General features: G+C 35.2%; 1 non-coding gene across 1 annotated transcript; it reads right to left on the reverse strand.

The window, feature by feature from the left end:
- Positions 1 to 6453: 6453 nt before the first annotated feature.
- LOC132514132 (U6 spliceosomal RNA) lies at positions 6454 to 6557 on the reverse strand. The gene has a single exon (XR_009538631.1). It is a non-coding gene; the product is annotated as a U6 spliceosomal RNA (small nuclear RNA).
- Positions 6558 to 13193: the final 6636 nt, after the last annotated feature.

Here is a 13193-nt window from a genome sequence, read left to right on the forward strand (position 1 = left end):
TCTTGCGTTCCTATACACTAACAATGAAATGTCAGATTTTTTTCACTTTTAAATATTTATTTTAAACCTTATATACAGCAGATTCCACATATTTTGGTGTACAGTTTTATGTATACCAATAAATGCATAGTTGTGTAATCACCTCCACAAAAAAAAAAAAAAACAGTTCCATCACTCCCCAGAAATTCCCTCATAGTATCCCTTTGTCACACCTTTCCCTCTAATCCCCAACTCCTTGTCACTGTTCTATTCTTCTTTCCCACATTGTTGCCTTTTAAAGAATACTGTATATGTGGAATCAAATAGTATATAGCCTTTTGAGTCAGATTTCTTTCACTTGGCAAAATGAATTTGAGATTCATCCAGATTGTGACATGTTTTAATAGTTTGCTGCATTAATAACTGCAATAAAGTATAAACATAAAATAATTATTAGCTTAATATATTGAATTGCCAAAGAAATTATTTATTCTATATTGATGTATAGTTGATTTTCAATATTATATTAGTTACAGGTGTACAACATAGTGGTTTGATATTTTTATAGATTATGCTCCATTTAAATTTGTTATAAAATATTGGCTATATTACCTGTGTGCTATACATTGCATCCTTCTATCTTATTTATTTTATACCTAGTTGTTTGTACATTTTAATCCTCTTCCCGTATCTTGTCTCTACCTCTACCACCTCACTGATGACCACAAGTTTGTCTACTGTATCTTTGAGTGTATTTCTGTTTTGTAATATTTATTTATTTGTCTTAATTCTTCAGATTTCACATATAAGTGAAGACATACATTATTTGTCTTTATCTGACTTCACTAAGAATAATACCATCCAGGTCCATTCATTTTGTTGCAAATGGCAAAAATTCATTCTTTTTTATGGCTGGGTAATATTCCATTGTGTGTGTGTGTGTGTGTGTGTGTGTGTGTGTGTGTGTATCATAGCTTCTTTATTCATACATCTGTTGATGGACATTTTAGGTTGTTTCCCTCTCTTAGCCATTGTAAATAATGTTGCTGTAAACATTGGGGTATACATATCTTTTCAAATTAGTGTTTTCATTTTACTCAGATGCATACTAAGGAGTGGAATTGCTGTATCACATGGTAGTTCTATTTTTAATTTTTTGAGGAAGCTCCAACTGTTTTCCATAATGGCTATACCATTTTTCATTCCCACCAATAGTGGACAAGGGTTCCCTTTTCTCCACATCATCACCACCATTGATTGTTTGTTGTCTTTTTGACAATAGCCATTCTGACAAATGTGAGGTGATATCTCATTGTGGATTTGATTAGCATTTCTCTGGAATAGATACCAGCTGATCATGGTGTATGACATTTTTATGTACTGTTGAATTCAGTTTGCTATTATATTGTTGAGGATTTTTGCATCTATATTCATCAGAGATATTAGCCTATAATTTTCTTTTTGTTTTGTAGTGTCTTAGATTTTAGTATCAGGTTATGGGTGGCCACATAGAATTAGATTGGGAATATTGGCTCTTCTATAATATCTTGAGAAGGATAGTTATTAACTCTGTTTTAAATGTTTGTAGATTTACCCTGTGAAGCCAACCAGTTCTGGGTTTTGTTTGCTAGGAGATTTTTTGTTTGTTTTTACTGATTCAATTTCAATGCTACTATCAGTTGGTTTAGATTATCTATTTCTTCTTGATTTAGTCTTGGAAGATTGTATGTTTCTAGGAATTTATCCATTTCTTCTAGGTTGTTCAACTTGTTGGTATATAACTTTGTAGTAGTCTCTTATGATTGTTTTTATTTCTATGATGTCAGTTGTAATTTCTTCTCTTTCTTTTTTTATTAATCAGCTTGGCTAAAGGCTTATCAATTTTGGTTATCTTTTCAGAAAACCAGATCTTGGTTTTTTGATCTTTTCTTTCTTTCTCTTTTCTTTTTTTTTTTTTTTGGTCTCTATTTTTTTCATTCTGATCATTATTTTCTCCTTCTGTCTACTGACTTTAGGCTTTGTTTCTTCCTCTACTTTGTTTAGATCGTAGGTAGGTTGTTTATCTGTGATTTTTCTTGTTTATAGAGGTAGGCCTATATCACTATAAACTTTCCTCTTAGAACTGCTTTTACTGAATCCCATAGATTTTTTTTTCTCCTATAGATTATGGAAATTTGTGTTTTTATTTCATCTGTCTCAAGTTTTTTTTCTGATTTACTCTTTGTTTTTTTATTGACCCGTTGTTTTCTGGCCTAGCCTATGGTCTGTACTAGATAACATTCCATGTGCACTTGAAAATAATGTGTATTCTGCTATTTTTGGGTGGAATATCTTGTAGATATGCTAAGTTATTACTGTATCTACAGTTTTATACTGGTGCTCATTTAAGTTCAAACACAACCTAAAAGATGTAAATTTTGTACCCCCCTCCCCCATGTTTTGTGTTTTTAATGCCATATTTTTCATGTTCATGTTTATCCTTTCACTTTTTATTGTAGTTAGAGATGATTTTATGATTTTTTTTTGCCTTTTGATCTTCATACTAGCTTATTTAAGTGGATAATCCTCAGCCTTTACTCTATATTTGCCTTTATTAGTGGGGTTTTTCCTTTCCTATAAATATTTACTTCTTGTAGCCACTTCTTTCCCATTCAGAGAAGACCCTTTAACATTTATTATTAGGTAGGTTTAGTATTGATGAAGTCTTAGCTTTTGCTTCTCTGAGAAGTTCTTATCTCTTCTTCAATTCTAAATGATAATCTTGCTAGGTAGAGTATCCTCAGTTGCAGGTTTTTCCCTTTCAGCACTTTGAATATACCATGCCCTTCCTTTCTGGCCTGCAAAGTTGCTGCAGAAAAATAAGCTGATAGCCTTATGGGGGTTCCCTTTTTTATGACTATATGTTTTTCTCTTTCTGCCTTTGTAATTTTCTTTTTAACTTTTGCCATTTTAATTATGATGTATCTTGGTGTGGGTGTGTTTGGGTTAATCTTGTTTGGGACCCTCTGTGCTTCCTGTTCCTAGATATCTGTTTTCTTCTTCAGGTTTGGGAAGTTTTCAGCTATAATTTCATCCAATATATTTTTAAGCCTTTTCTCTCTCTCTTCTCCCTCTGGGACCACTATAATGTGAATGTTAGTATGCTTGATGTTCTGGAAGAATCTTAAACTGCTCACATTTTAAAAATTTGTTTCTTCTTCTGCTGTTCTAATTGGGTGATTTCCATTATTCTATCTTCCAGATCACATATGCATTCTTCTGTATCACCTAGTCTGCTGTTAATTCCTTCTAGTGTACTTTAAAATTTCAGTTATTGTATTCTTCCTTTCTGACTGGTTCTTTTTTTTTTTGCATCATGGTTTATTACAAGATATTGAATATAGTTCCCTGTGCTATACATTAAATCCTTTTTGCTTATCTATTTTATATATAGTACTTTGTATCTGCTAATCCCAAACTCCTAATTTATCCCTTCCTTCCTCCTTTACTCTTTGGTAAGCATAAGTTTGTTTTCTAAGTCTGTGAGTCTGTTTTTGGTTTGTAAATAAGTTCATTTGTATCACGTTTTAGATTCCACATGCAAGTGATATCATATGATATTTGTCTTTCTGTTTCTGACTTCACTTAGTATGATAATGTCTAGGTCCATCCATGTTGCTGCAAGTAGCATTATTTCCTTATTATTTATGGCTGAGTAATATATATATATACCACATCTTCTTTATCCATTTGTTTGTCGATGGACACTTAGGTTGCTTCCATGTCTTGGCTATTGTAAATAGTGTTACTATGAACATTGGAGTGCATGCATTTTTTTAATTAAGAGTTTCCTCCAGATATATGTCAAAGAGTGGGATTGCAGGATCATATGGTAGCTCTATTTTTAGTTTTTTAAGGAACCTCCATACTGTTCTCCATAGTGGCTGTACCAATTTACATTCCCACCAGCAGTGTAGGATGGTTCTCATTTCTCCACACCCTCTCCAGCATTTATTAATTGTAGACTTTTTGATCATGGCCATTCTAACTGGTGTGAGGTGGTACCTTATTGTAGTTTCGATTTGCATTTCTCTAGTAATTAGCAATGTTGAGCATCTTTTCATGTGCCTATTAGTCATCTGTATGTCTTCTTTGGAGAAATGTCTTTTTAGGTCTTCTGCCCAATTTTTGATTGAATTGTATGAGCTGTTTATATATTTTGTAAATTTATCCTGTGTTGTTCACATTGTCTGCAAATATTTTCTCCCAGTCCATAGTTTTTTTCATTTTGTTTATGGCTTCCTTTACTGTGAAACCCCTTATGAGTTTGATGAGGTCCCATTTGTTTGTTTTTGCTTTTATTTTTATTGCCTTGGGAGACTGACCTAAGAAAACACTGGTATGATTTATGTCAGAGAATGTTTTGCCTATGCTCTATTCAAGGAATTTTATGGTGTCATGTCTTATGTTTAACCAAAAGATTCTTTATTATATTTTCTACTTCTTTGTTAGAATTATCACTGTGTTCATCTATTCTTTTCCCTAGTTTAGTTAGCATTTTATTATTAATGCTTTCAACTCTTTATCTGAAAAGTTATTTATCTCTTTCACTAATTGTTTTTTTTTCAGTGTCTTTTTATTCCTTTGTTTGAAATAAATTCCTCTGTGTTCTCATTTTGCTTATCTTTCTTTGTCTCTATGAAATTAGGTGAAACAGTTACCTGTTTTGGTCATTTTTTAGTTAATGTTTCCTAAGCCCTCCCTCTTTCTTAAAAATATTTTACTGGAATATAGTTGATTTAAAATGTTGCATTGTTTTCTGCTGTACAGCAAAGTGAATCAGTTATACATACACATATATACACTCCTTTTAAAATTCTTTTCCCATATAGGTCATTACAGAGTATTGAGAAGAGTTACCTGTGCTATACAGTAGGTCATTATTAGTTATCTATTTTATATATAATACTATGCATATGTCAATCCTAATCTCCCAATTTACCCCTCCCCCCTTTTCCACCCCTGGTAACCATAAGTTGTTTTCTACATCTGTGATTCTATTTCTGTTTTGTAAATAAGTTAATTTATTCTATTTTTTTATATTCCACATATAAGCAATATCATATGATATTTGTTTTTCTCTGTCTGACCTACTTTACTCAGTATGACAATCTCTAGGTCCAACCATGTTGTTGCAAATGACATTATTTCCTTCTTTTATATAGACGAGTAATATTTCATTGTATATACATACCAGATCTTCTTAATCCATTTTTCTGTTGATGGACATTTATGTTGCTTCCATGTCCTCGCTATTATAAATAGTGCTGCAATGAACATTAGGGTGCATGTATCTTTTTGAATTATGGTTTTCTCTGGGTATATTCCCAGTAGTGGGATTGCAGGATCATATGGTAGTTCTATTTTTACTTCTTTAAGGAACATCCATACACTTCTCCATAATGGTTTTACCAATTTACATTCCTACCAACAGTGTAGGAGGGTTCCTTTTTCTCCACACCCTCTCCAGCATTTATTGTTTGTAGATTTTTTGATGATGGCCATTCTGACTGGTGTGAGGTGATACGTCATTGTAGTTTTGATTTATATTTCTCTAATAATTAGTGATTTTGAGCATATTTTCATGTCCTTTTTGGCATCTGTAGGTCTTCTTTGAAGAAATGTCTATTTAGATCTTCTGCGCATATTTTGACTGTTTTTTTGTTTTTTTAATATTAAGCTGCATGAGCTGTTTGTATATTTTGGAGATTAATCCCTTGTTGGTCACTTCATTAGCAAATACTTTTTCCCCATTCTGTGGATTGTCTTTTTGTTTTCTTTATGGTTTCCTTTGCTGTGCAGAAGCTTTTAAGTTTAATTAGGTCCCATTTCTTTATTTTTGTTTTTATTTTCATTACTCTAAGAGGTGGATAAATAAAGATCCTGCTAGGATTTATGTCAGAGAGTGTTCTGCCTACCTTTTACTCTAAGAGTTTTATATATCTGGCCTTACATTTAGGTCTTTAATCCATTTTCAGTTTATTTTTGTGTATGGTTTTAGGGCATGTTCTAATTTCATTCTTTTACATGTAGCTGTCCAGTTTTCCCAACACCACTTATTGAAGAGACATTTTGTCCATTGTATATTCTTGCTTTCTTTGTCATAGATTAGGTGACCATAGGGGCTTGGGTTTATCTGTAGACTTTCTATCTTGTTCTTTGACCTACATTTCTGTTTTTGTGCCAGTACCATACTGTTTTGATTACTCTAGCTTTGTAGTATAGTCTGATGTCAGGGAGCCTGATTCCTCCAGCTCCATTTTTCTTTCTCAAGATTGCTTTGGCTCTTCAGGTCTTTTGTGTTTCCATACAAATTATAAAATTTTCTGTTCTAATTCTGTGAAAAATACCATTGGTAATTTGTTAGGGATTGCATTGAATCTGTAGATTGATTTGAGTAGTATAGTCATTTTGACAATATTGATTCTTCCAATCAAAAATATGGATACTTTACGAATTTGCATGTCATCCTTGTGCAGTGGTCATGCTAATCTGCTCTGTGTTTTTCCAGATTTAGTATATGTGCTGCTGCAGTGAACATCCTATGCTGGTCTTGAGGTGGTGTCCTTGTGTGGGAGTATCCCTATTCAGTCTGTCTGTGCACAGTGGCTTTGGTGGGAAAGCTGGATCTGAAATCAACATGGGTCACATCTTCCCCCAGTGTGTGCTGCCAGTTATCACCTTGGTGAGAGACGAGGCTGGTAATGGAGGGACTAGAATTACAGCCATGTTTGGCCTGGGGTTCCTCTTCTGCTCAGTGGCCAACACCATTTTATTGGTGGAGGGGTTGGGTTCCATGTTGCTGGAGCATAAGCCCTGAGCTTTTGGACCATGCTGACTCTGTTCCCTCTAAATGTGTTCTCTCCACCTCCTAGCACTCTCACCCTCACCCCAGAGGGGAGCAGTGCTGGACTAAGAAGGTTTGGTAGAGGTGATTGGCATGGGTTGGACATGGGTTATGGTAGTCCTGGAACCTGAGTCCCAGTCTACTCCCAAAGCAAGCACCAGAAATCATTGCCCCTGCCATGTTCAGATGTCTTTCTGAGTCCGAGCCACCTGCTTTCCTCACAACTGTGCACAACTCTCAGCCACTGCATCCCTCACTCTATTGTGGAGCTGTGCCATGGAGCAAGAGGGGACAGAGCTGGCACTCAACTCAAGTTGGGGCACACACCAGGGCAGTTGGGGGAAACCAGCCATGGTCCTGGGCAGTTTCAATCTCCTTCCTCCCCCTTATTTTGGGAGTATGCAAATGTGTGCATATCCTTCATGCATGGTGTCTAAGTTTCTTACAGCCCTGCTCTCAGTTCCACTGGTTTTCAAACCAACAAAGGAGAGTTGTCCTCTCAGTGTTCAACTGGGGCAGCTCCCAGGGCTGGGGCACCCAATAGGTGGCTCAAACTTCTTACTCCCCAGGGAGGATCTCCAAGCCCAGTAATCACCCTCCTCTTCTGTGTCTCCTCCAAGGGGTACAGGTCCCAATTTGATCACTTCTCTTCCTTTCTTTCCCAGCTCCGTGTAAATCTTTCTTACAGCCTTTGTTGTACAAGAGTCTTTCTCCCAGTCTCCAGTTTATTTTCAGTGAGAATTACTTCACATGTAGATGTATTTTTGATGTTTTCATTGAGAGGAGGTGAGTTCCGTGTCCTCCTACTCTACTATCTTGACCTCTCAAGACTTTAGATTTTAATGGTGATGGTGAGATTTTGGAGAATTTCAAGTAGAGGACTAACATTATCTGAACTAGTTGTTTAAAGAATCATCTGCCATATGTTTAGAGAACCAATCAAATGGGGAAAAGTAAAAAGAGGAAGATCAGTCAGGCAACTATTATAGATGTCCAGGAGGAAAATCATGATAGCTTGAATATGGTGATAGTGATGGAAAATGTTAGAAGGGATAAGATCCTATATATATTTTGAAGGTAGAGCCATCTGGATTTGAGGATGGACTGGATATGGATTATGAGAAAAAGAGAGAAGTTCAAAATTTTTGCCCTAAGCAACTGATGAATGGTAGTGTTACATATTGACATGAGGAAGACTGAGAGGAGCATTTTGGAGAGTGTGTATGAATTAGTTCAGTTCTGGACAATGAATTGGACAAAAAAGTGTGCTCCTTTTCAGATTCCCTCAATTGCCTCATTTCTATCTTATGATTGCAACCCTGCTGCATCAAGTAGCTGCTCTGCCATGTCTAGATTTTTTATTTTTGTGGTACGCGGGCCTCTCACTGTTGTGGCCTCTCCCGTTGCGGAACACAGGCTCCAGATGCGCAGGCTCAGCAGCCATGGCTCATGGGCCCAGCCGCTCCACGGCATGTGGGATCTTCCCAGACCGGGGCACGAACCCGTGTCCCCTGCATCGGCAGGCAGACTCTCAACCACTGTGCCATGGGAAGTCCTGCCATGTCTAGATTTAAATGAAATTCCACACCATGTGGTGTGGGATCAGTCTTCCCAAGTATGGTGACCAATTTATCATTGTTTGCCCAGGATTGAGGGGTTTCTCAGGAAGGAGGACTATCAGTGTGAAAACCCAGTCAGTCCCAGGTGAACTAGAAAGCTATTCTATTCTTGAGTAACTGTGAAGGGGCCAGATGATGTGACTCAGAATTTTGGGAAATTAACTCTTTATCATATGAACTTTTACCTAATGAGAAATGAGAGACAGATGGTGTTGTAGGTTGAGTTTTCTGGATATAAATACTTACATGGTGTTTATTATGTCATATATTTATTGTGGGTTAACACATGTGAATGAAAGGATACAGAAGTAAGATCAGATAGAGGGAGAAATCAAACTGAGATACACTCAACAAAGATTTGGCTAATGCTATGGTTGGGCACATAAAGCCAGTTAGAGTTGTCCTGAAGTAGGCAAAAAAAGCCTGGCTTTTATACTTACATAATCAATTTTTGGTTGTGAGCTGCCTCGGGAATTGTGTACTGTTGGGTGAGATGGCTCTCTGAAGGAGCTGACAGCTGGAGTCTGACTCCTGATAGCATTCCCAACAGCTGGGCCACAAATCCTTTCTTGAAGGCAGTTATGTGTATGCACATGTTCATGCCCACCACAGAAAGGACTTAGCATATACATTTCCCCATATTTATCCCCTCTGTGGACTGCTCTGAGGTATGATTTCTTCTTGCAAACCTTGAGAAATCTGTGTGTTGAGTGAACATGCTTGTTGATGAATCTAACCTGCATTTCATTGTCCTTTTACTCCTTGCCCTTACTGACCCGGATTTATCCTCCCAAATGATGCCAGCATTTTGATTTTTACTTCAGGCTTTGATACCAAGAGGATTTAGTTGTGTCAAATATGAGATGCCTGTTAGGCATCTAATTGGGGATATAAAGTAGACATTCAGAAGGTCAGGGCTGCAGTTACACATTTCTGAGTCATAGATGGCATTTAAAACCACAGGAGTAGATGAAATGACCTGGAAAGAGTGAATAGATAGAGAAGAAAGCAACACTAAGCTCAGAGTTAAATTGTCAATAAATAGAAGCTATACGTAATCCAAGTATCATTTCCTTAAACATTAGCATTTACAAACAAAGGAAATATTCCCAGTTACCACTACACATTGCAGTTTAAATCACATTAATTTTGTCATTCATACATTAAAGCAGAGATTTAGTATTATCTGGGAGAAGGGGATAGGCAGAAACATGAAATGAGAGAAAGGGAACGTTGTCTCCAAGGGATCAGTCTATTACAATGTTCTTGAGTCTGAGATCAAGGAACATAAAACTAAATTAGGAAAAATATTCCATCAATAGTTTAATTGTGCTTCCTATACCCAGGAGGCTTTTTTATTTTTACTACCTGTATACTGCCTGCTTTGTTGGAGAATATTGCATGAGGTCACAGAAGACCTCAGAGATCACAGAGTCAAATTTGTTGCCTTGAATTCCAGAAATAGACTCTTATCTCGTAGCACAGGAAAAAGTCTTGAAAGCTAATGTTTTTATTTTGTAGGAGCTACCTTTTCAGAATACAAAGGCTAAACTCTGAAGGAAGCTGTTATAATTCTTATACCATACAATAAATATTAAGAAATAGATGGCGAGTCATGTGATGCAATCTAGGGAACAGATCGGAATTGACTGATTTTAAAACTTACATGAGAAAAATTATGTTAATTAGTAATTTTATTTCAGAGTAATTAAATTAAAATTTTATAAATCAGATAGAATTTGGGTCTTGGGAAATTAGTTTAGTCACAAGAAAACAAAGTTATATTTTCACAATCAACATATAAAATTTAATGTTGCTTTGTGCAATCATTATTTTTCTGTTTGTAAAAGTAATACAAAATCATTTTACACATAACTCAATAATTTTGGCTCAGTAGTATGTGGTGATATGTTTCACCTCTACTCCAAATTTCCATGTGCATTTTGCTTTTGGCAACTGTGGGATGGGGATGATTGCCTCCCTCACATGTCTATCTGTAACTAATATTTACAAGGAGTCCTCCTGAGGAAAAATGAATTAGGACCCCAATTCTTTTCCTTTGAAACTGAGAGTCATTAAAACACATATATGTGAGTGGTGTGAGAACAGAGGACATGAAATGCAGTGGGAGCCCATGAGAGACAATTCAAAATAAACGAGAAGGAAATCTGACTACTGGTCTAAGCTTAACACAAAGGGCTGGGAGGCAGCAGACAGGAGTAACTGATTCTGGGTGTTCTGTGCAGCTCATATTGGGACCTTGTAACTCAGCCACTCTGGTTGTGATTATACTTTGAATTAATGATGGATTTAAGTTGATAATATTTCACTTAGGTTTTTACATTATCCATAGTCATAGTGAAGATTCGTCTTTGGTTTTCTTTTCTTATTTATTTATTTTTTTGGATTATATTTGCCAGGAGGGAAGGGGCTTTGTCTTTTTTTTTTTTTTTCGGCTGTGTGGTATCTTAGTTCCCTCACCAGGGATTGAACCCATGCCCCTGCAGTGGAAGCATTGAGTCTTAATCACTGGACCACTAGGGAAGTCCAATATCAGGATTATGCTACTAAAGTCTACATTGTTTCGTATGCTTCATAATAGTTTGAGTGGTATAAAGATAATCTTTTCATTGGAGATGTAATACACCTTACCCATTAAATCATCTAAGTCAGGAAATATTTGAGAAGTTGGAGGTGGTCATCATTCTTTTGTTCCCCATAGTTATTAGACTTACAGGTTTCTACATATTTGGGTTTATTTCATTAAAACTTGCTAACATGTTAGCATTATGTTTCATGTATCATTCCTCTATTTTTGTAGTTTTATTCTTCTTCTCAAGTTACATGATCATGTTTAATCTTTTCTTTTCTTGATTTCATGTTTTCACTATGTTTTTTAAAGAGCAAACTATTTTACTCCTTTTCTGTTTCCTACTTTATTTCACTTTTTATTTTATTCATCTCTTCCTTTTACATTCCTGAGGTCTACTTGATGTTCTGTTTTCTTAAATTTTGTGTTATGTTCGGTTCACAAATCATACTGCATTCCTTAGTACTCCATAAAGTGGCAGTTGTATTATTTTTTAAAATTAGGCAACCCATTTCAAAGTTATTGTGGAGCAGAGACTGAATTTTCAGACAGAAGTGCTTATTTGGTGTAGTCCCATCTGGGAAACACTGGCGATACTCTTCAGCTCCACTCCCCAATAACTACAGTTTATTCTTTTTGACTGCTGGAAAATATTGCATCTTATGAATAATCTCAGTTTATTTTTTCCCTATATGTTGTAATTTGAGTTGTTCCAGCTTTTTTTGCTATTATTGATATTGGTGTTTTTATGTCTCATGGTATACATTTGCAAAAATATATTTTGTATATATAACCATTTTAATGAAAAATTATTTTCGAAAGAAGTTGTATCAAGAAAATGTTCTCCCACCAGGAATATATAAGATAGCCAATTGATCCACAATATCTCTAAAACCTGGCATTGTCATGATTTATTTTTACTTTTTATTTTATTTTATTTTATTTTTGCCAATTGAATGAGTATAATGTTTTCTCATTGTAGTTTTACTTTGTATTTTCCTGATCATTAATGAGATGGAGGATCTCTTTATGTTGGTTGTAAATGTTTCCTTTTCTTGAAATGCCTCTTTTTTTTCTGATTTTTCTATGAGAATATTTATTTTTTTTATTGATTTACATGACTTATTTGTATATTTTCAATTCCTATCCTTTCTTGGTTATATGTGTTGTGAATACATTTTTTCCTCCCAAACTGTAGTTTGTGTTTTCTTTGCTTTTCTTTCATTTTTTCTTTTCTTTTTTTGAGTGTGTATATGTCTTGTGTTTTCAACTTCCTAAAAGCATTGCTTGAAGGACAGTTCTTAATTTTAATACAGTCAACTTTGTCATCTCTTAAAAAATAATGTTTTGTGTCTTAAGAGGTCCTTCTCCACCCCAAATTCAGGAACATATTCACCTATATTTCCTATTAAACATTATACCATTTTATTTTTTATATTATTATATATTATTATATGTTTTATATTTATTATCTAAAGTTAATTTATACCATTATCTAAAGTTAATTTTTGAATGGTGCAGAGATACAATTTCAGTTTTTCCCTATGAATGACCATCTTTCCACCTGCTTGTATTGAATAGTCCTTTCTTTCCCTATTTATCTACAATGCTATATTGGACTTATATCAAAGTTTTATACATGTGTGGGTGTGGGGAAATAAAACTTTCCAGATTTCTCAGTTCTTCTGTTAAAAAGCCCTAGCCTTCCAAGATATAAAAATATAAAGATAGAAAATATTTGTCTTAATTTCTCCTAGGAAGATTTTCCTCCTCACATACTACGAGAATGATATTGTAGCCATTTGTCTGGTAATTGCTTTGATCCAAAAGAATAATAAAATGTTTCATCTCTTCCAGAGAGGGTCAAATAGTCACAGTCCTGACAGGGTCCCTAGGTTAAGTCCCAAGGTTCCAGGAAGACTAGAACTCTATTTCCTTTGGTATTTACATGCCAAAGGGATGAAGCCCAGAACTTGGCAACATCTCTGTATTAAAAGCCAGAGACAACTGGTGTTTATTTAGCCCTTGGAAAGATATATTTATATTCCAATGGGTGACGGTAAGAACCCAGGATCCTTTCTATTATATCTCAAACAAGCAAAAGGGTATTTTTCCCCCA

This window comes from Lagenorhynchus albirostris, chromosome X, assembly GCF_949774975.1.
Source record: "Lagenorhynchus albirostris chromosome X, mLagAlb1.1, whole genome shotgun sequence".
Lineage (NCBI taxonomy): Eukaryota > Metazoa > Chordata > Mammalia > Artiodactyla > Delphinidae > Lagenorhynchus > Lagenorhynchus albirostris.